The 24,630-nt window shown below is 37.0% G+C and overlaps 1 long non-coding RNA gene across 1 annotated transcript in view; it reads left to right on the top strand.

Moving 5' to 3' along the window:
- The window catches only part of LOC135449087 (uncharacterized), a 71,072-nt gene extending 46,661 nt beyond the window's left edge, over nucleotides 1-24,411 (top strand). Inside the window, exons 2-3 of the long non-coding RNA XR_010440640.1 lie at nucleotides 24,096-24,155; nucleotides 24,321-24,411. This is a non-coding gene — a long non-coding RNA (uncharacterized LOC135449087). The remainder of the gene's footprint in view (nucleotides 1-24,095; nucleotides 24,156-24,320) is intronic.
- Nucleotides 24,412-24,630: the final 219 nt, after the last annotated feature.

Genomic DNA, 24,630 nt, shown 5'->3' with positions numbered 1-24,630 from the left:
CCTAAACACTGTCTGCTGAGCTTAGAGGAATGGAAAAGTCACTTAGCAGAGATCCGTCTGTAATCTCTGAAAAAGAAACAGCGCTGCTCAATAGCTTTATTAATTATATAAACAGCTAGATCAGAGCTGCAGATAACAGAGCAGCTTTTCTGGCTTCTTGTGGTGCCATCTCGTGGTTTCTGGGTCAAGTTGCTGGGAGCTCCTGCCCAGCTGAAGCAGATTTTACAGCACTGCAGCAAGCAGAGTGAGATTTGGCACTGAGGCTGCACTGCACCCTCCTGGCTATGGGCCAGATCCCTCCCTGCTCACTCCTTCCTCACCCTGGTGCAGCCTTTGGGCAAAAAGGGGTGTCAGAGCTCTCCCTGCAAGGCTGGGGCTAATGCAGCACTGCTGAAATGCAATGATCATTCATTGCTCCAGGGTTTTTTGCTTGCCCCAGTGTGTGGGGGGCATAGAGAACTGTGCTCAACAAAATAGGCATTGCTTTTTGCTGAGCCCTGGAACACTGGGTATAATTGTTCCTGCTGGTGTCTTAAACACAGAATTGCTCTGAGTGCATAGGGACAGTGCAGTGCTTTTGCTTCTAGTGTGTCTTGTTGGGAATAAGGAGAGAAAATTTACAGGAAACATCTATATCAGGCCTCTCCCTCTCATTGCCACGTGTTTGTACACAGAGGGGCTTTGCTCCTAAATCTGAGCAGCCTTTCTGTGTGCTCCCTCACCTCACTGTGCTGCCAGCCTTGAAAAAGAATCTCTGCTCCAACTCGTCCTTCATATATTCCAATGTAATATTTGCAGCTATAGAGTTTTTACAAGAATGCATACAGCCCTAGCCCACCTTTAGCTGAAATTTCAGCATTTTGTCTGACCAACTTTAGCTAAAATATTGACTGCTTTTAGGACTTGTGAACAGTTTCTTTTAAATTATTTTTCTTTTCCTAAGAAGTCATATGTACCTTTTATTGTAGGGCATGGAGCCATTTTGGAGCAGATTATAGGGCGATGGAGTTGCCCTGTGAGCCACAGGAATTGGAGTGTTGTCAGATTGTAAACTGGCAAAGAAATGTTATGAAACAGCAGCAGGAATCAGGATCAGAGAATTTAAATAAGGAATGCAATTTTAACATCTTGTCTGACTAACTTTCACTAAAATATTAACTGCTTTTAAGGGTTCTGAACAATTTTTTTAAATTCTTTTTTTTTCTAAGCAGAAATTTTATGAAACAGCTGGAGGAATCAGGATCAGAGAATTTAAATGAGGAAACAGATCTGAAACTTAAAAGGAAATACTTTTAAGGTATCAGCCCAGTACACAGCTTAATATGAAGACCAAGTTGAATAAGTTAGGTTGTATCAGCAGAATGATGACATAAGAAAACAAGTGTTGTATTTGGCTGAATTCCCAATGAATTTGTATTTTGAAAAAAAAAAATTGCAATAATTAAACCAGAGGCCTTGTTTACTTTACTTTTGCTACAAGTCCTCAAAAAGCAGGAAACTTTCAGTTCCACTGGAAAGGCTCTCATTTCAATGCTCCTGTTTTAATTTCAATGCCTCCTGGTTTTTTTGGTGCTCTCCACTCTTTGCCTTTTCCCTCTGCTATGATGAATTATCTCTTTTTATTACATCCAGCAGATTGGCAAGCACTTTCTGCCAAATTTTTGTCATATTTTTCTCTTCCTGAATTCCAATTTCTGTTCGAATGACTTTTAGGTAATGATACTTCAGAAGGAAACTGTTGATATGTCCATGTCTCTGATAAAATTTCTGTGAAATACAGAATTCTATGAATCACTGCAGCCCATGGAATCCTGCTAGGTAATTTAATAATTTGGTAGACACATAAAAAGCTTAGGGCAGATCTCTCAGTGCCTGTGGACAACAGGATCTCAATGGAGCACTGAGCACAGGAAAGGTGAAGGAATTCCATCTCAGGCCTTGGTTATCATCAACAGGTCTGAAAAAACAGAAGTCACTTGTGGAAAGAGCTGATGAAATTGCTGCTGTTTGCTCACAGCTCTGTAGAAAACCTTTCTCTGCCCTTGGTGAGGCCCCAGGATGCATGCTGCCCTACTCCTGTGGGCACAACAAAGCTGGGATCAAACCAGCTGCTCAGTTACCTCTGCAGCCTGTAGGGGAAGGAGGTTTTTAATCAATTCCTGGGCTGGAAAGTGCTATTTAAAGGGTTCCAAGCAGTATTTAAGCCACTGCATTTGAGTGGCTTAAAATGCAGATGTTTTCAGACTCTGGAGCTGTTCTTCCCATTCTCAGATATATGTATATTTTGCCTTCACACAAGTGATAATGCATTGAAGAGTTAGCCCATAGAGCATCAGATGCAAGAAATGCCAGCCCTCTGTATTCTTAATTTCTGTTCCTGACTGCCAATGTCATCACCTGCTCCTGGATACTGGAGATTATTATAAGACTTGAATGACCTATTTAGCTGTTCTGAATTTTGAACGATGATTTTCTCCCCCCCCCTCCTCCCTTATCAGCTGAATTTCTTTCCCCTTTTAGCATAAAACAGAAATTGTGCAAGATTATTTTAGGTAGTTTTAGAAGACAGTCATCCCTATATAATCTGTGAAACCTTTATAAGAAAGCTGAAGTCAAATTTATCATGGCTACTAAAAGACTGGGGAAAGGACGAGTCCTTGATTTTAAGCAATAATGATGATAATAATGATAATAATAATAGTAGTAGTAATAATGTCTAACAGATATTCTCAAGTCCCAATCCATGGGGACGGAAACAAGTTTCAGGAAGAAATTGTACATCCCCAGCAAGCAGCAGTTCAGACTCAGAATTTCAAAAGCATGCATGAACTCTTATGTGCAAATGACACAAAAATACAGGGTTTCCAATGGGCGTGTGTAGGTCAGAATTTTAATATCTATATTAAATTTAATATTAAATTTTATATTTAAAATTTAAATATTTTAATATTTAAGACATAAATCCCAGCCCACACTGAGATCAGGTTAAATTTGTGCGGACATCTGCAAATCTGGCCTTTATGTGATGATCAAGGATCTCTCTGCAATGCTTTATTTTAAATAGTGCAACTCTCAGATATGCAAACTGTAATATCTGCGATGTATAGAGACTATAGTCTGAGATGAGTACAAGGTTGTAAAACTGCCCCTGTTACTCTCTTCACCCAGATCTGTTAAGTCATCTTCTTCCAGGAATTAAATCTAGAAGAACTAATTGATGCTATTTCCTGAAAACATAAAGGACTTTTTTTTTGTTAATGGTGACAAAAAAGAACATTCAGCTATATGGGTCTGGATCCCTTCCAGTTAAACAAAGGACATGAATTTTCTTAATTAGAGAGTAATTGGATTCTCCCTCTCAAGAAAATTACAGACTTTATATCATAAGGAAATAAATTATGGGAGAAAAAAATTGCTGCAAGCTCTAGGTGAAAACATTTATTATATCCACAGTTCTGCAATTTGCTGTGGTAGACTTCAGCAAAATGGAGTTACTGTCACTGAATCAAATCTAGGCTTTTTTGCATTTTTCTTTCAGCATTTTTATTTATTGTGTGAGAGAAAATGTAAAACTATCCTGTGCCTCAGAAACTTCTCCCATAATCTTGCCATGTTTCTGTGCAAAATATCACATTTCAGCAAATTTGAAAGAATGATCTCTCAGCTAACAAAGCAATACCTCAACAATTAAGTGAAAAGATCTCCCTCCCAGTTCCATAAATGAAAACTGCAATATAACTCTTTGGGGAGAAAAACTCCATGAAATAACTTTGTAACATAACTTAAAAGTGGTTGTAGTCAACATGATCAAGCGTCACTCTGTAACAGTGGAAAAACTGGCATGTGGCTGGAATAACTGTGAAATTACTGCTAACAAGGATCTTAATCTACTAAAACTGGAGTCCTATATTCAAATGGGAGAATACTGTACAAAATGCACATATTAAAAAAACAACCAGCAACCCAAAACAAAGCTTAAAAGCCCATGGAACAACTGTTTCCATGAGTCTGAATTCATGTGTGTGCAAGGATTGTGAATTCATCACCTGAAAAGGTGAGTAAAATCATAGGGAATATAAAACAGGAAAACCAACAATTAATTGAGAGATATTGTGGTAGATGACTCCAGTATCCTTGTTCTTTTTAGCTCTTATCAGCAATGAGGTTACAGCATACCTGACTCATAAGATCTCCAGGAATGGGTTTGGTTTTGTGCCATGTGCAGTATTTAGCTGGAAAAGGTGGCATCCAGCAATACAGTAGATAAATTATGAAGTGATAAAAATTTTTATATAATGACAAAAATTTTAATGAGATAAGAACTTGTGGTCTGAAAGACTCCAGAATAGTGTAAGCATCAACCTTATACATCTATTTTCATTTTTACCCTGTTGTAAATATTAGGTGAATTCATTGATGTCTTAAAGCTGGAAAACAATTTGACTCAAGCATGAGATGAAATCAGCTAAGTGAATTTCAAGTGAAGAAACAGAACCAGGATGATATTGCAAGGTCATGTGCTCAGGGACTAACTGCAAGCATTCCTGCTATCAGTGAGTAATAAGCAACACGTGAGAGTCTTAATCAGCTGCAGAATAATTGTGTTCCAGCATTGACAGGGCAGTGAAAATGGCAAATATTGCTCAGGTAAGGAGGGGCTGCTGAGAGCTCCTCAGGTACAGCCCAGGTCAGCTAAATCAGGAAAGGGGAACTGCAGCACATGCAGTGCCCAGGTGAGATGGGGAACTTCACACACTGGCCAAGGAAACTTTTTCCTAGCCAGATGTTAAAAGAGCCTTCTCTGTGTGAATGTGGTAGGAAATGATGCCTCAGGTTTTGGCTTTTATATTGCCACATTCTGTGGTGCTTTAGTGAGTGGGTCTGAGCTTCACATTCAGGGATGGTGAGCTCTGTGCCCAGAGCAGGGAGACAAAACAATTCCTGCTCCAGCTGGGCACCAAGGACAAATGATCCCAATCTCAGCCCCAGAGCACAAACCCCGTGGGCTGCAGAGAGAAAAACAAGCAGGGTGGGAGTGCCTGGGCTAAAGCTGGAATGGGACAATGAACTGCAAGGTGCAAATGGAGCAGAACTGATCCCAGGGAGAGAGCCCGGGAGCGCTCCTGCATTTTGGGGCCATTTTGGTTCATCTTGGGTGCAGCCCTGGCTGGGCTCTGGTGCTGCCCAAGGTGGGTCCATGGAGGAGATGCTTTGAATCAATCCCTGCTTTATTCTGTAGCTCTGTCCAGCCTCTGCTCCAGGGCAGCCTGCACAAAGCACATATCAGGATTCCAAATGCTTGAATTAAGGTACAGTCTAGGCATGAAAAAGCAGCTCTAAACAGCTAATGAATAAATTTAGCCTGGGAATAATATTGTGTCTCAGGAGGCAGCAGGATACGTTTTTGGCAGGACTGTGTTGTGGCAGTGTCTGTTTCTGACCAGGCTTTGGGTCCTGCTTGTTCAGGTGGCTTTCAGACAGCAAGAGTTGTTGGATTATTCCCAGCTTTACAGAGATGGGATAACTGAGAGGTGTTTTAAAAGATTTTATTCCATTACCAGTCTCGATGAGGGGCGAGACAAGAGATGTAAAACTCAACTCCTCTCTATCAGAAGCCAACCAGTTTCCTGGTTACAACACCTTGTAAATGTTTTTCACCCCATCAGTTTTTGCTGTACCATGCTGCTAATACTCCTAACACCAATCACTATTATTTTACCCCACCTGGCCCTGCTACAATGCATCCTTCACCGTTCTAGTTCTCCAAATTATCTGGCCATTTTGCAAAGCCATATTCTGGAGTTGTTGAAACTTGTTTCAGGTTCAATCTCTCTCTCAACAATGTCATGTCTGCTCCATGGCCTCCCTAAGGCAGCACACCTTATCTCAGAGTTTGCACCCAGATGTACAAGGCTGTGTGAGCTCTCTGTCAGCTTCTGAGAATCCTTTACAAACCCATTTCTGACAGAGGAATAAATGTTGTAGCTGGGATTGTAGAATAATTGCTGTAGCTTTCACAGCAGTGCTGAGAGTCCCTTCAGCTTCCTATCTTTAATTGCAGCTGTGTAGAGGCAGAAGTGGCAGTCTCCCAGTCATAGTTTTATTATATCTTTGTTTGTTTTTACTGTGATTCTGACAAATGAGGTAATTTTCTTTGCCTTAAAACCAAGGGTTTAGTCAGATTTGTTTTTCTGATGGGATATTCACTCTGACTAAGAAACAAGTAACTTGTGAATGCCTAACACTTTGCTTTTTCCTGTGGGTAGAACAATATTTAAGGAATGTTTGAAGGAGTTTTATGCACCACAGCCTTGGGATCAAAAATGTACTCATTGCTTCAGGAATTTCAGTGAATGCACTTCCTTCACTGTGGCTGGGTGCATAAGAGTATAAAAGCATGAATCTTTCAGTAGTTTCTGGGATATTATGCTTCTAATGTACTTCTGCTGGTCTTCCTGCATACGTTTATTGCTTCTGAATTCCAACAGTGATATCTTGTGCTGTTCCTTTGAATTCCCCTGTGATAAATCTGCAGACCTCTTCTCATTTTCTTTTATTTTTCTTTGTTTCCAGCCTCCTCATCTTGTTCTTTCACCAGTAATGCCACCTAAACTTGGTTCTATTTTGAGATTTACATTTTTTTACCCATTTGTGTGGGATCTGTCACAGTTTTCATCTGAAGAAATTCTGATAGGAAATTTGTGACTTTCTGATAGGAAAGTCTTGTGACTTTCCAAACTGCAGTGAAAATGTGAGCTGAACTCGCTTTTCTTACCTACATAAAAAAAATAAAAATAATTGTATCATTTAAAGCAGCTCAGAAGTCCTCTCTTGAAATCCTTCAAAAACCTCACAAGAAGCTGTTTTCAGCCAGTGAGCTGAGAAATAACTGAGAATTTTTTTAGAGCCCAGGATTGGGAGGGATTATTTCCCCTGAAGAGCTTTACAGTTCCCATTATTCCGGGAATTATTCTGGGAGAGTCAGGTACTCCTGTGTTGGTAAATGCTGTGCTGGCTCCTCTCACTGAGCTACAGAGACAGATCAAAGGGTTCCATTCTCCAAGGATAAAATTCTCCACCAGTTTCACAGCAGTCAGGCTGCTTTGGGCTGCAGTACCTAAGGAAAAATTTGGACAGATGTGTGGTGATAAACTAAACATGCTTTGGTCAAAATAGTTTGATTTTCATTATAGTGAGCAAATATAAAGGAAGTTGCATCAAGTTTCATGCATTCTAAATCTGTAGAATCTAACCCGAAATGAAATATTTTCCTTTTTCTTCTTTATTAATACAGTGTGTTTTCTTTCTCTTCCTCCAAGTGGACTTAGAACTTTACAGTCTGTCCTAAAATGTCAGTAGAAATGCATATTGCCCATGATTTATAGTTTTGATGTGAAAATAAGTTATCAAGCATTGACAAGGGCCGTTTGAAACTTCTGCTGCAGCCCCTTAACTATTTCATGGCTGCTGAAGAACCACTTCTTTATTAGAGTGTTGATATTTGAAAAATTTCATTCAGGTTTACCTGCATGCTTTTCTCTCATTAAAAAAAAAAAAGACAGGAAATATTAATGGAGAAATAATTAATAAACTCAAAGATATTTGCCAAGGGCATGTGGGTGCACTGAATTTTGAAACATGTAAGAAGTAAAAGAGCAGCAAAAGCTTGGCAAGGCTTCCATTGGCCTCCAAAGGATGCTCCAGGAGCAGCAATGCTCCTGAGATGTTCTTCACAATTCCATGGAAAAAGAAAAGTTCCCAGAATGGGTGCTGAGGGATGAACCTATTGTAACATATTGTTATTAGATTTTTAAAGTCCGTACCTTCTGGCAATGCAACTCTTCTCAGCAGTGCTGTTCCTTGTGGCTTCTCCAGCGCCCTCAACCCACCCCCTTTTATCCTAGCTGCCTTCATGGGCCACAGCTGCCACTCAATTAAGGGTATCACAGCTGTAGCCTGTTTAGAATAACTAGGACTGGGGCAAAGCCACTTGTACAGTACATAGATTTTACAGGGACTCCTACTATACTACTATATTTCCCCCTTTTCTTTTACTCCCACATATTTAAGTACTACACAGATATTCAAGTACAATACATACATTTCCTCATGAGATATTCAAGTACAATACATACATTCCCCTATGACTCAAAGGCCGTGTACAACACACACATCTTCTTGCTCAAAGGCCATATTTCTCGCGGCTCCTGGCTGCCTCAGCTCCTTGATTCAATAGCTATGTTCTTCTGTAGCTCTTGGCTGCCTTTCCCACAGTCCTGGCTCAGTGGCCATCCACAGCTCTTGGCTGTCTCATCTCTATCACATCAGGGATCACGTCGGGGTCACCACTGGTTGTAATGATACTGTTGTTATATTCCTGAAGTCCTTCTATATATACCTTCTAGCTGGTTTTCTACCATGAAGCTCTTCCAGCAGTGCTGTTCCTTGTGGCTTTATCAGGGCTCTCAACCCACCCCCTTTTTATCCTAGTAACCTTCACAAGCCACAGCTGCTGCCCAACTAAGGACTTTGAAGCTGTAGCTCATTTAGAATAACTAGAACTGGGGCAAGGCCACTTATACAGTACATAGATATTACAGGGACTCCTACTATACTACTATAGTGTGGACATTTAAATTACATCATTTAAAGCAGCTCAGAAGTCCTCTCTTGAAATCATTCAGAGTAGGAATGCTGATAGCAGGTAGGGGAATGCGTAATGGGGAAACTGTAAAAGTGGTTTAACTCAGCCTTTAGTTGTGGTCTGTCACTCAAATGAAATAATATATTGCTGTCCCTCCCCATCCTTTTTTAATTTTGCTTGAATCTTGAAGAAATACTTGTAAAATATAAACATCATTGTACAAAATACTCAGAAATATCACTGTCTAAGAAAGTAAAACTTAATGCAGTGCAATTTCCCCTGTTTTTAGTTATTGGCAGTATTTCCCCTATTTTTAGTTATTCTGTTGCAGTCTGAGCAAATGCAAATTTTACATCCATTAACAGACAATAAAAAAGGCCAATAGCTAAGTGATCAGGGAAATGAAGGCAGGATTTAGCTGAGGTGCAGAGGGAGAAGGAAGGAGTGCTCATGCATGGAAATGGGAGTGGCTTGGATCAGGTGTGTATGAAAAAACCCAATAACTAATTATTGGAACAGGTTTTCAGGGGTGTATGAAAAAACCCTCAATAATTAATTATTGGAACAGGTTTTCAGGGGTGTATGAAAAAACCCTCAATAATTAATTATTGGAACAGGTTTTCAGGGGTGTATGAAAAAACCCTCAATAATTAATTATTGGAACAGGTTTTCAGGGGTGTATGAAAAAAAACCCAATAATTAATTATTGGAACAGGTTTTCAGGGGTGTATGAAAAAAAACCCAATAATTAATTATTGGAACAGGTTTTCAGGGGTGTATAAAAAAAAACCCAATAATTAATTATTGGAACAGGTTTTCAGGGGTGTATGAAAAAAAACCCAATAATTAATTATTGGAACAGGTTTTCAGGGGTGTATGAAAAAAAACCCAATAAGTAATTATTGGAACAGGTTTTCCAGGGGTGTATGAAAAAAACCCAATAATTAATTATTGGAACAGGTTTTCAGGGGTGTATGAAAAAACCCTCAATAATTAATTATTGGAACAGGTTTTCAGGGGTGTATGAAAAAAAACCCAATAATTAATTATTGGAACAGGTTTTCAGGGGTGTATGAAAAAAAACCCAATAATTAATTATTGGAACAGGTTTTCAGGGGTGTATGAAAAAAAAACCCTAATAATTAATTATTGGAACAGGTTTTCCAGGGGTGTATGAAAAAAACCCTAATAATTAATTATTGGAACAGGTTTTCAGGGGTGTATGAAAAAAAAACCCTAATAATTAATTATTGGAACAGGTTTTCCAGGGGTGTATGAAAAAAACCCTAATAATTAATTATTGGAACAGGTTTTCCAGGGAGGCTGTGGAGTCTTGGAGGTTTTCAAGCTCCACCTGGATATTTTCAAGCCCCAGGCAGTCTGGCTTGGTCTCACTTAGCTTAGAGCAGGCATCTGCATCAACTCCTCAGCTTCCTTCCAGTTATCAGTTACCAGATTCTCTGATTAACAAACCCTCTGTGCTGCCTAATAACTTTCATGTTGTTTCTATTCTGCAAGAACCACCTGAAATAATGAGGAGTCAAAAGGATTGATCAAATGAACTGTGAGGCAGGACTGGAGTTTTCACTGTAATAGTTTAACCTGCTTCTCCTCCAATTTGCACAATACAAAATCAGACCAAAGATGGCAAGTAAAGAACATGGATCTATATGAGCATAAAATAACTTGGTTTAGAAAAAAAAAAAAACAAATTTTTATTTTTTTAGGGTTTTCACCTTTCCTGTCTGATCTAGTAGTTTCAAAGAATGAAACAATTTTTTTTTGTTGTTAAAAATACAAAGAATAAAATAAATTATTTTTCTGTGAGTCCACTTTGGCTACTGAATTTTCCATGGAAAGTGGGGGTGAGTACCTGACTGAATTTAATTTTGATTAACAAAGCAGTGGAGGTGCATACGATTTCTGTCAATGTAGAAATGTGTTTTCTTTACTCAGAGTTCCCAGGATGAGTTTTGAGTTTTTTCTGATTGACTTTGAGACAATTAATTCTGATAAATTGCATCCCTTGCTTCAGTTTGTTGTGTTATGCAGTGAATTAAAGAGGGCCCCTTTCAGACAGCTCAGGGCAAAAATCTGCTCTGGAAAAGGCAAATCAGCTGTTGCATTTGAGGGTGTTGTGATAATTTCTTCCTAACAGGGTCATATTTGACTGCTGCTGTACAGGCATGGGGATCTATTGGTAATTCTGGGTAATTCACTGGCATGATTTTTTTATTCCTTTGCTACAAGGTGAAAAACTCTACTTGTTTTTTTTTTTAATTATTGAGCCAAGATTCAATCCAGCCTTTCAAGGTATAACTTGTCCAACCCAGTCTTGGTTAGCTGTTAACTTTTTTCTCAAACAATGCAATCATAGTTGGCTTTGGGAGCTGCAATTTCCAAATTTTGCCATGGAAAATCAGTTATCTTTCACATAATAGAATCTTATACATAGAGCATTTTGTGGTTCTGAGGTATTAATCCAGAATTATATAATCCAGAGAATTGCTCATCAACATCCAAAAGGAGCAATAAAGAACAAGAATGTTAAGATGAGGTTATTCCTCATCTTATGTTAAAATGAGGTTGTTCCCAGAGGTCAGAAAGAGCTGGAATTTTCTACCTCTGTGAATAAAACGAGAGCCATTATATCTGAAAAAAAGTTTATTCTCGTGGTTACACAGCCTCCCACAGTTAAAGGAATTGTGCCTCATGTGATTGCTGAACCTGGGATCCATTACAGCATAACCTGATTTCTTATTTTGTTTGTTTGACAGCCCCCTGATTGTATGTCATCTGTACCACTTGGGAAGCTTCAGACCATGATTTCCCACAGTGTCAGACACCTTTTTTGGGGTTTTTTGCTTTTTTTTTTTTTTTTCAATAGTAATAGCAAGAAGAAATTATTAGACATGACCCATATAACTCTCCAACACTCAGTGCAGATTATTTCTGGGGAGCTCTCAGCATCAAAGGCTAATTTTTTTTCTGGTACTTACTCTCTAGAAGAAAAGATTAAATGTGTTCTATTTGCTGTTGCTTTCTGCATTGCAATCTCTTGCTCCAGTTTTTTTTTTTTTTTTTTGGCCATGACTTCTAATGTTACCAGGCATTGGGAATTTTATGGAAGCAGCTGCTGTCAGCAGATTGAGAATTTGGCTCCACAGCCACTAGAGCACTCTTGTGGTGGAGCTCACAGGGGTCTCAGGATGAGGGAAGAGATGAGAATTTTGACTCCATGTTTCAGAAGGCTGATTTATTATTTTATGATTTATATATGATATGTGATATACTATATATAATATATGTTATATATTTTATTATATAAATGACATATTGTATATTATATTTGATTTTATAATATAATAGATATATGTAATATATAATATATAATTTTATATATAATAATATATAATATATATATTGATATATTATATATATCAATATATATTATATTATATTGATATATTAAAACTATACTAAAAGAATAGAAGAAAGGATTTCATCAGAAGGCTTGAAAGGAGTAGAGAAGAATGATAACAAAAGCTTGTGACTCTGAGCCTGAGCCAGCTGACTGTGATTGGCCATTAATTAGAAACAACCAACACGGGCCAATCAAAGATGCATTCTTGGATTGGTCCATTCCACAGCAACAAATAATGTTTGCTTTTTTTTCCTCTGAGGCTTCTCAGCTTCTCAAGAGAAAAATCTTGGTAAAGAGATTTTTCAAAAAATATAATGCCACACTCTGACTCCATTTCAGCTAAAATCTGTGGTTGAAACATCTCCATCAATTTGGGCAGAGTCAGAAATAGCTGTGGTGGGGTCTGCTGGGGCACCAAGGAACAGGTTCACTTTCCATCAGTTCCATAGGCAATGTGCTGAACTCTGAGGGGGAATTACAGATGGAAAACAAACAGTTGTTTCACATTATTTTCCAAGACTGCCAAGCGTTTCTTGCTTAAAAAACGTGGCAATAAAAGATTGGGATAAAATAATGCCTCCTAACAGGTTTGCCCATTAATCAGTAAACACAAGCCTGACTTTTGTGCAAATATTGAAGACTGGTATGTGCCCTTATTCAGATCAGGAATGTGAAATACAAGCTTTACTCTGTTTAAGTAAACATTTCATTGGTGTTTAAAAGTGCTAAAACTTAGTAAAATGTGAATGTAAAAATATATTTGAGATCAGGCTATGTGTGCAGGATTCTGGATTCTAATCTGACCCACACCCTTTCATGATTAATGTTCATACAAACCCAAAAATTCTATTAAAAGAGGTGTGAGGTCTTGAAAGATAGCACAGAGTAATTAAAAATATTTTTTATCATAAACTTTTCCACTATTTCCATTCAATTCCCCCATTCCATTCCATTCCCCCACATTTAGTCCAGGGATCAAGAAAAGAAAATCTTATAAGAAACAAAAAAATAGAAATTAATAGAAAAAAAAGTAGAAAACCAGAAAATAGTAATTTATAAAGAAAACAAGAGCAGGGACTTGAGCAAACACAAAAATGCCAGTGGTCTGTGCATCTTCCATTCACATGCCATGCTGTGGGTCAGGCCATCATCCTGGAAGAATTTCGGTTGGAGTTACCTGCTTTTAGCCGAATTATAATTATTAGGAATTATACCATTCCTGATCTGTCCTCAAAATACACTGAATTTACAGGTTGTGTATGGAGTGATGAGTTTTCAAGCTGCGTTGTGTCAGTCAAGCCTTTTTCCACTTCACTGGTGAAACCTCCTTGGATTTCAGTGATAATACCTTTAAATGAGAATTCCTGTAATAAAAATAAATATTTCACATAGGTTTTGAGGTGTCTGTTTATATTTAATTCAATCATTTATAATCAGGCTTCTTCCTTTTGAGTTCCAACCACATAACAAAACATTTTATATTAATCTGATTTGTTCTAATTTATCATTCCTGGATGGTTTTCTTTTAATGGATATACTATTAATCTTTATAAATTTCTATTACTGTTACATGAATGATTCTAAACAGACAAGAATTCCAAAGAAACCTAATTGCTTGAACATGTAGGATTGAATTATTTACTTCAAAAGTGGTTCCTCTGAAGGAAACCTTTCCATTACATCTAATTGTCTTTTTATTTAATTGATAAATCAATATTTGATGTTAGAAGATTTAAAACCAAGCCTTGCTCTTCAGAGGCACGTGCCCAATGCCAAAATGGAAACATTAGACATATTTACTGTCATTTTTTGGCTCACCACAAAAATTACAAGACAGGGAGGGCAGAGGAAGCTTTCATTAATGGTATGAACCCACGAGCTGCATTTATTCTGCTGCTACTGAACATTGATTTTTAAATTGGTCTGTGTTCCACATAGTGCTGAATAAGAGAACTGCAAAACTTAAGTGGGAAAAGAGGCATATGTAAAAAAAAAAAAACCCCAAAAAATTCTACTGTGTTATGGAATTTCAAAGGTTCCAGTAAGTAAGGAGGAGAGTAAATGACAAATTTTGCCAATTCTGTGGCTGCTGTGCCAAACTGGAGTAGGAATTCCCTTTCCAAGAGCTACAAGATTTCCTAGTGTTTTAAATTTAAATTTTTTTTTCTGTCACTGCATATATATCAGTGGAAAGGAATTGTAAATCAAGTGAATAATTGGAGTTCTAAGTATGAATCCACATCACTGCTATCCAGCACAAATGGAATTTGGAAATGCTTGGAGGCCAACATTTACAGTGCCTGCTTTAGAGTGTATGAAATAAATAATCAGGATTAAAATCAGGTGTGAGTTCAGCACTTGTTAATTCTTTCTTACTTTTAGTAAAGAAACAATCTGAGAATAAATCAGATGTATATACAATGTTTTGTTATGTGAGTTCCAAAGGAAGAAATCTGACTACAAATGATCAAATTAAATATAAACAGATGCCTCCAAGCCTGTGTGAAACAGTTATTTTTATTACAGGATTTCTCATTTAAAGCTATTATCACTGAAATCCAGGGAGGTTTCGCCAGTGAAGTGGAAAAAGGTTTGACTGACACAACACAGCTTGAAAATTCATCACTCCACACACAACCTGAAAATTCTGAGAACAGATTAGGAATGGTATAATTTTTAATTTTATTCTTGATTTTACCGGTTGTTTATAGACCATATACATCCAAACTATCCAGCCCTTTATCTTGAAAATTAATTTTTTTTTCCAGTTTCAGCATTAGTCATCTCTTAGGTTGTCTTTCATGTGAAATGAAAATATAGGACAATAATAGTATTACCTTACATAAGAAATTGCCCTTATATAGACTGTAGTGGAGTTTAAGAGCTGTGTGGGCTTTGTGCTGACATTTATTCTTGGAGTAAATTTCATACTACACAAGTCATCCTTTAATTCTGATTAGTTCACAGGTACCTAAGTATGGCAGAAATCACTTCTCTTGTAACTTACTTGTGGGAATAAATGCAAATACCTGCAATTACACCCCCCCATGGTTTGGAATTTCAATCATCTCAGAGATTCATGTCAGTAAAACTGAAATGCCTGAATCTTTGTTGAGAGAAAAGCCAAAAAGAATTTGTGTATCCCCAGAAAACTCCAGTGGATATCAGAGTGAATATACTTGATTCTTTCTTAGCAGCATTTTCTTATAACCTGGTTGATTTTTGGTTTTTTGTAAAACACTGAGCCACTGTGATGGGAAAAAAAAAGGATATTTGGCTCTAAATTAATGTGAAATATTTATATATATACAAACATTCTGAGCACCTATCAAAACACTAAAAACCATTTTTTGTGACATCTGACAGGCTGAATTGAAAGGATTAAGGTGTAGATGAACAGAGGCAGCATGAGAGAGACAACTTGGATTTATTCATTACTTTGTAATGCCACAGCCTAAGTGAAGTAAGCAAGCAACTTGTAAGTAATAAATAAACAATTTTTATTTTAAAAAGAAGATTAAATGCTGGGTTTTATTGAGGATTTGTCCCTGCTACCTACCTCTCCAGTGAAATTGTTAATCTGTTCTACATTGGCTTTGCTGTGGAAAGAAATGAGTGCTCAGTTCATCTCAGGGGACAGAGATCCCAAGGCTGGGGTCCAATTTTTGGATGTGCCCATTTTTGATGTGTTGTGTGCTAATCCAATGAGATTCCTGCTTCTGCTGACTGAATTTAGGCCTTAGCAGTGTTGTGACTGCTGGGAAGAAATCTGGATGTATTTCCCAATTTTTATGCCCATTAATGTTACTGTTACAGTGCCCATTTTATATATATATATAATGTAATGTAATATATAATATGCAATGTAATGTAATTTATAATATGTAATATAATGTTATATAATGCAATATATTATATTAATTATATTGTATTAATTACTATTATAAGAAATTATATACTAAAACTATACTAAAGAATAGAAGTTACTGGTTACTCCTCAAACAGTTGCGTCTCGATATGAGAGTTCAGCTGGAATGTTTCACTTAATCCTTTGGAAACAGCCTCCAACTCACTTTGTTATTGGTTTTTGGACTGTTTGAAATGATCACAGATTTTCCTGAGTGCGCTGTGCTGCCATCTTTGCCTTTACAGGGTCATTTCTTCATTTGTTGGCAATGTAGAAATCATTATTTTCCTTTATTTCGAAGATCATGGAGTATTTTATAAAAAGCTCCTCAAGTTTATGTTGCAAAGCTTCTGAAGAAAGGCTGTACTGTCACTGTGGTATTTTCTGAAAAATCCCTTTGCCAGGATTTCTTTTCCTGGGAAGTTAGGAATTCTCAGAGAAAAATGTAAATAATAATTATCTGATTGCTTCTCCTTGTGCTTTGCTGCTTTGGAATGTGGTAGGCGAGTCTTTCATTGGTTCCATGTAAATTGTTTTAATTTAATGACCAATCCCAGTCCAGCTGTGTCAGGACTCTGGTCAGTCAGGAGTTTTTATTATCATTCTTTTCTAGCCTTCAGTCTGTATCCTTGCCTCTATTTTTTAGTATAGTTTTAGTATATAATTTCTTATAATAGTAATTAATACATCATATCATATATAATATCATATCCTATATATACCATATTATACCATAACATAATATAACATATGTTATATGTAATGTATAATATATATTACATATTATATAATATATAATATATTATATATTATGTATATTATATATATTATATATATTATATAATATATTATATAATATTGCATTACATTGCATTGCATATTGTAATATATAATAGGTAATGTAATATATAATCGGTAATGTAATATATATTACATTACATATGTATATAAAATATAATACATAATATAATAAATACAATAACAGCCTTCTGAGAACTTGGAGTCAAATTCTCATCTCTCACCTCGTCCTGAGGACCCTCACAACAACACAACACTGTACAGTATGTTGTGGTTGTAAACAAAATCAGTGGTTTCTGCAGTGCTGGACTTTATGCTAAACTAGGCGATGTATTAATCAGATTTTATCTTTATTGAATTGCTGGAGGTACACAACGATCTCACCTTGAAAATAACCTAAATTGGCATTCCACTCACAGACAAACAAAACAATGAGTGCACCTCGAATTATAATCTCTATTTGAGCACTTAATTCCTTTTGTGTCTTGTGATGATGTGTAGTCTATTATCAGAACATATTGTCTAACACTGAGTAATTAATCTACAGAGAGAAAACACACTAAATTCAACTTGTGAATGCCATGTAATTGCTTTTTTTGCATGATATATTTATGAAAGTGGATTGAGCATCACTGTAATAATTATATAATATTTATTATATATTATAAAATATGTAGACATATTATATATAATTATTATATATATAACCATTCCATAATATAATATAAAATATATAATTGATATAATATATATTATAATTATATTATATATAATATATAATGATATATTAATCACTGGAGTAATGAATGAAACTCTTTAACAGAATAACTTTACTTAGAATTTAGTGTTAAAATACAGATTTGTACAACCTGGTTCAATAAGTCAGCTTTAGCACATCTGCAGCCACTATGCATTTTCCCAAGTTAATTTGTAATATGTGGATTTTCTGTGGCAACAAACTAAGCTGTTTTAGTTGTGTGCCTAGTGGGCTCTATGAGAACTGTCTGCACTATCACAGGATGGCAGGAAAAAAAGCACATGTGTATGGGACAAAAGAGAGAGAGAGAGAAAACGTTATTGGAGAAAGGAGCATTTCCCAGAGCAGGAATGTTCACAAGGCATCGATGTGGAAATGGAAACATTTCTTTCTCAAAGAACAATTTGGCATATTTTTTGCTCTCTTAGGACACATCTCTTGAGTGCTTTGGAATATTCTGAACATGGTTTCCCCTTTCATATGAGGAGAAAGCTCCCCCTGAACCCAAAGGTTTCTCTGCTTCTCTTAATCTGAATGCAGTGAAGATTTTGCTGCTAAGGTAGCCTGTGAATTTTGGTTTGTTTTACAGCTCTTCCTGGAAAAAATTCAATTACAAACAGGAATAACAGCTGTCTTGTTATCACACCCAGGGTGTGATTCTGTGCTGCCATGGCAGGATTTGGGACTGATGGTGCACTGTTGGTGCATGCATTATTTCCTCCATGACACACACATTTGTACACTCATTTTTTTTCCTCTGGGATTCTGCTTCTGAACAAGAATGCAAACCTGTCTTTTATTTTATCCCAATCCTCATGTTCTGAATTCTCCCTGCTTGTCCCTCCTGTTTGTGGGAGATGAAAAGTTGAATAAGAAGCATTAAGACAGCTCTGTATTCACTAGACAGAGTGAAGATTTGCCCTTAAATTCTTTCAGCACTTTTAGATTTTCTCTGGTGAATCAGAAAGACTGAATCCTGGAATTTCCTGGTACTAGGGATAAATATCATTATTTATGATATAAATATCATAATATGATATTTAAATATCATAAATATGATATTTAAATTAATAATTAGGAAGTAAATTCTCCAGAATTTACTGGAAAAAATCCAGAAAGGCTCCAGAAACCTGCAAGCTTGAACTGCTTCTCCACAAATAATACATAAATAAGAGGAATTTTCTAGGAGCAAACACATCAATTTGTATGTCTTGTGTTACACAAGACATGGCATGGTTCACTGTGATGAAATCATGCCACCAAAATCCTGGATGGAATAGATGAAAAATCATCTTGCTCTTGGATTGTGCAGTGTTAGTCACTGATAGTAAGCACAGTGGTAGCTTTGGGAATGATTAAGATCAAGACACAATCAAATGAATATAAAAAATAGTGAATAGACTATTAAATATATATATATGTGTATATAAAAACCAACTTAGCCACTCATCAGTAGCAACACAGCCACATCATGAAAAGCTGTTTCTCTCCTGTGTGTTTTGCTTGGACTGCCCCAAGCCTGTGATTTCACAGCGCAGATTCAGAAAGAACAGGAGGTGAAACTCATTCCCAGCCTACTGCAGATGTTGGGATTCATAAAATTAGAGGGTTTTGAGAAAGTGGTAAAAACGGCAGGCCTCAGACAACAGACTTGTGAACATTGCTAATACAGCGAAATTTTTCGAAGCAGTAAAGCAGATGTGAGAAATAGAACAATAAGCCCGTGATTTGCCCTTATTGGTAGCAACAAGTTTATTTAATGTATATCTTCAGAAGGTTAGTATGAATGAGTCTCTGTGCTTTGTCTCTCATAAACAAGCCATCGTGATAGAAAATAAGTCTCTATTGTGTTAACTACGGTTACGTGTGCTTCATATGATTGCATAGAATTATTGTCAATATGTTGTTGCTCTATGTGTGATTGGCTGAAACTTAGGCTGAGATAGATGGCTTTATGCTATGCTGTAATGTTATGTTTCCTTGGCATTCCATTTGGATCAGAGAACTGTAAACATATTCTGTCTCCGTTGTCCCAACAATGTACTGAGACTGATGTGTGAAATAAACAGCTCACGACTGTTTATTTATAAATATTTATTTATATAAATAAATATATATTTATGCATATTTATTTATTTGTTTATTTATAAATATTATATATAACTGATTCGGATTGTCCCGTTCCGTTCGCGTCTGTATGTAGTGTGCCGACAGCAAAAGCAGACTTCCAAAAAACCCCACCCTGTACTGCACCAAATGCAGCTGCTAGGAATGTGAAATTGCACATGGCACTGAAGGCTACTTCTTGCTCTGTGCTGAAAAAGCTGTTGGTGTTACTGCACAAAAATACATGGATGCTAAACACTTTATTTTTCCAATGCAGTTTTTTGAGTTGTATCATGAAACAAAAGTGAGAGTCTCTTTTATGTTCTAAAAATGAAAATACACACCAATAGACAACTTGGTTGACAGGCAGGGTGTTCTGAAAACTCAGGAAATTTGTTCTCTACAGGAATGCTGTCTGTTGGTTTTGGGTTTTGAATAAAAAGTTTTATAACTGCTGAATACAATGCAAAGAAGAAAGTACAATTTGGCAAAACTCAGGTTTGAACCTGACAAACTATTTGCTACTTGAATCATAAATGATGTTATTCCTGCAATCTGCAATTAGTGCCAAATTAATTACTGAACGAGGCTAGGAGAGCATTGGAGTGGTTAATTACACACCCTCTGCTTCCTGCCATATCTAATTCCTGACATGGAGGGACGGGAAAAAGACCTTCAGGTCTCCCTTCTCACAAGGAGACAGAAGGTACGGCTCTTTGCCGGTTTTTAATTCAGATTCTCTTCATTGACTGATGACAAGACCACAGAAAATAATTGTGGAAGTCAGACAGCTTTTCTTCAGGGTGGAATAAATGTTTGAGCTGTGGAATGGTCTGAAGAAATGACTGCAGTGTCACCGTCATTTTTTCTGGAAAAATCCCTTCGCCAGGATTTCTTCTCCTGGGAAGCTGAGAGGCCTCAGAGAAAAAGGAAAACAGAATTATCTCATTTCCTTCTCCCTGTTTTGCTGCTTTGGAATGTGGTTTGGAGATTTTTTTATCCAACATGTGAATTGTTTTTACTTAATGACCAATCATGGTCACGCTGCATCAGGACTCTGGAGAGGGTCATGAGTTTTTCTTTAGTATCTTGTTAAGCTTTCTGTAAATATCCTTTCTCTATTCTTTAGCACAGTTTTAGTGTAGCATTCTTTAATATAATATTATACGATAAAATAATAAATTAACCTTCCAAGAACATGGAGTCAGATTCATCATTTCCTTCCTGCCACGGGGCACCCCCAGAAAATACCACACTGCAGTGAGTGTGTTCTACCCCACGTGGTTTCTTCATGTTTTCTGATTTTAAGGGGGAAAAAAAAAATCTATTGTCCATTAAACAGTTTGTAGTACATTGCATTTTCCCATATGGGGCACATACACAAAAATGGCTTGATCTACAGCCTTTGAAAGCCAGCACCCAGAGGCTGAGTTGTAATTTTAATGAAGATGGAAATGCCCTCACAGCTCATTCTGGTCATTATTTCACAGAAACATTTCAGTGCATTCAGACTTTAGCAGCTTGCTTTTGTGAGATTAGAAGCTGAGGAGAGCTGCTAATCCTGTTTTTCTCCTCACTGTCATAAATTATGACTGGGTAAATCCAATCCTGTTCATATTCCTGTTGTAATTCACATTTTGGGAGCTGAAGCAGGTGAATGGCTCAAGGCTGGGGCAGTGCCACACTGATGAGAGATGAGAGTTCTCAGTGAGGTCTGTGTGGTTACCACTCCCTCTGGGACTGCAGAAATCCACTTGGCTTCTCTCTGAGGCAATTTCCTCACCGCGAGGTGAGGTTTGACAGGATGCTTTTACCTCAGAGCAATGTTGCAAAGACAAGGATTTGCAGTTTTTTGGGGTTACAATGGGGTTTTCTTCCAGGCTTTTTGATGCCAACAGTTCTTGTGTAAAAGGTTTTCCATTCTCAGTGGAAAGCTATTGCACTTGATTATCTCCAGTCTCCTGTTGTAGGTGCTTGCCTTGTGAGTGTGTTGTTGTGGGGTCCCCAGGATGAGGTGAGAGATGAGAATTTGACTCCATGTTCTCAGAAGGCTGATTTATTATCCTATCATATTTTATGTTATATTAAAAAATTATGTATTAAAACTAGACTAAAGAAGGAGAAAGGATACATCAGAAGGCTTGGCAAGAATGAGAATGAAAGCTCCTGACTGACTCCTCAGAGTCTGACACAGCTGATGGTGATTGGTCATTAATTAAAAACAATTCACATGGAACCAATCAAAGATGCACCTGTTGGTAAATGCTCTCCAGACCACATTCCCAAGCAATCAGATAATTATTGTTTTCATTCCTCTCTGAGGCTTCTCAGCTTCCCAGGAGAAAATCCTGGGCCAAGAGGATTTTTCATAAAATATCATAGTGACATTGTGAGTTGCTGTAAGGGGCAATTTGTACTTTGTGAGCAAAATACACACCCACACATACAAAGAGATTTCATGCGTGCCCCAACTTCTGCTCCACTGCAAGGAGTGTCTTGTATTTCTTAAGAAATATTGGTAGGAAGTCTTTACTGTGAAAAGCTAATTTGATCATGAAAAATAGCTCTAGGAAGGTGCATTTCATTTTTAGAAATTATGCTCTTCTAAATTTGTAGGTTTATGATTTCTTTTTCATTATAGCACAGTATTCTAGGTAGTCAGAAAAATAGTGAAGGAGGATTTCTGTAATAATCATTTTACAAAATACATCTCTTTCTGAAACTGCTCTGAGTTTTGCATTTGTGACTCACTAAAAGTCCTTCAAACAACAGTGGGAGTTACAGTGATGCAGAGACTTCAGAACTGGAATTTGATTCTTTCCCAATCTTTGTAAAATCAGAATGAGAGTCTGGATAGAAATAATATCCCTGATCCTTATGCCACTACAATCTGTATTCTGAACCCATTTTTATCTATAGCATGCTGCCTTAGTTCTTATCTTTCAAAGACTAAAACAAGAATTCTGGACATTCCACTACTAATATTGAGAAAATATCCTTGAATTATATGCTCATTTGGACTAAGATGTGCTTCTTATGGCCCCAGCTAAGTCCTAATGGTGCCTGATGACTGTGCTTGTGTTGATTATAATTGTATTGCCAATTGCTGCCAGGTTGCACTAAGTGCATCACTAAAAACCAGATTTCTGTTCGTTTACTGTTGTGCTTGGCTCAGACTCAAAATTTCTGCTGATTTCATTTTTTTTCCAGTCATTCCTGGCCCAGACATTTCTCATTTAATGCATGCAGAGTTATCCAGAGCGAATTCCCTTCTCCCAGTTGAATTTCTAAATACTTCATCTTTGGAATCATTGCTCTCTCTCCTTTTTGCACTGGTTCGTTCTCAGCAGCCAATCTGTGTTTTCATTCCTTGTGTTCATGACCACAGTCAGAATTCATTTCTGTGACATCTTGATCAATGTTTTTTAAAAAAAAGATTCACCACATTGTGTTTTCACTTTGGCACTTCAGACTTTTTGGTTTAGTCTGTCCAGCTGTATTTTACTTCCTGATTTTACTTCCTAATGATTTGCTGGTTTTTGTAGTAAATTTATTTTGCAGATATAAGAGATCTCAAGAGTATCCTTAGGGTGAGTATGAGCTTCATCAGATAAAGGTTTCCTCTCTGTTCATCTGCTCTGGTTATATGAAATTATTTATAGTTACTGCTCATTGAGGAATGTCCAAGATAACTGAAACAGCTCCTTATTCCAGATAAGTTAACCATAAGGAGTTTATAAAAAAAAGAAAATTAATTTGGTGTTACTCTTTGCTTGAGTGTCATGCATGGCTGTTGTACTGCTAAGAGGATAATAGGATTTTTGGTTTTAATTAAAAAGTTAAGTGTTACATGTGCTTGGCATGACTTGTCAGGCTAAACAGAGCAATCAAAGAGGCCACGGGAGTAAAACTTGAGATTTCCAGTGTTTCAAACACAGCATCTGTAGAACCCTAGTTATGGGAGTTATGGAATGAAGATTTATCACTAAAAACAGATTTACTGGGAGGCTGACCTCAGGGGAGGAAAAATTTCTTGTAGTGGAGGAAGAATTTGAGGATGACAGGTAAGAGTGGAAAGAGTCCAACCCCTACACGACTCATATCCCTGGGGAATTACATTTTCCCAGAGAGATGAAAAGAGAGTTCAATTATGAAAATTAGGCAGTGGGCAGAATAGTTAAGTGCTGGTCATTTTAGAAAAGAAAAAAACTTCTTACTAAAATAACTGCATAATTATGCAGTGCAGCAGCCACTTATCCTACTTGCAAGGTGAAAATCTCAGCACATGTATTAAGGAAGAATTTCTTGCCAGGACTTTCTGATTCATGTCATTAGAAAAACAGGGCACTTGTGTTTGCATTAAGTGCCCCATTTGGAAGAGGTTGTTTCTAAATCCCGCTCTTTGGGCTGTGTTTGGCATTGCTTTACCATAAACTTCACTGAGATTTTTTTTCTACAGACTCTTTAATGAGTGGACTCCAGCCTGGGAAACAATTCTCACTTGTGCCAGAATAGTCAGGTACAGAGAATTACACCCGAGAGCTGTTCAGAGCCCTTTGTACTGATTTTAATTCTCAGTAAATACTGAGAATTATTTTGTGTCTTTTACTGATTTGTTTGGTGTGATATATTTGGAATGATATGCTACAGTTTTCATATTTTTTGTTCCTTTCTGCCGTCCCAGAAACGCATAGGAAGGTCCAAAGAGAAATTCCTTGAAAATGAGGGAAACTGCTGAAAATCAGATAACGGCCCTTTCAAAAGAAGTGACAAAGTTCATCTCTTAATTTCAATGGCAAGATTTAATAAATGTTAGTTTCTTAGCAGAAGCTGTAGAAGACAGAAGATTGCACCTGACTGATGACATATTTTGATGCTAAATATAAAATAGAAAGTAGGTATCATTGCCGTGTCACCTTCATGAATTTTCAAAGCAATGATTTTTTTTTTTTCCTTTTTAAAGATCAACTTTTTACTCATCAACATCAAAAACC

The sequence above is a fragment of the Zonotrichia leucophrys genome, chromosome 5 (genome assembly GCF_028769735.1).
Source record: "Zonotrichia leucophrys gambelii isolate GWCS_2022_RI chromosome 5, RI_Zleu_2.0, whole genome shotgun sequence".
Lineage (NCBI taxonomy): Eukaryota > Metazoa > Chordata > Aves > Passeriformes > Passerellidae > Zonotrichia > Zonotrichia leucophrys.
Note: the sequence above shows the minus strand (reverse complement) of the source record. Positions and strands in the feature narration are given on the sequence as shown.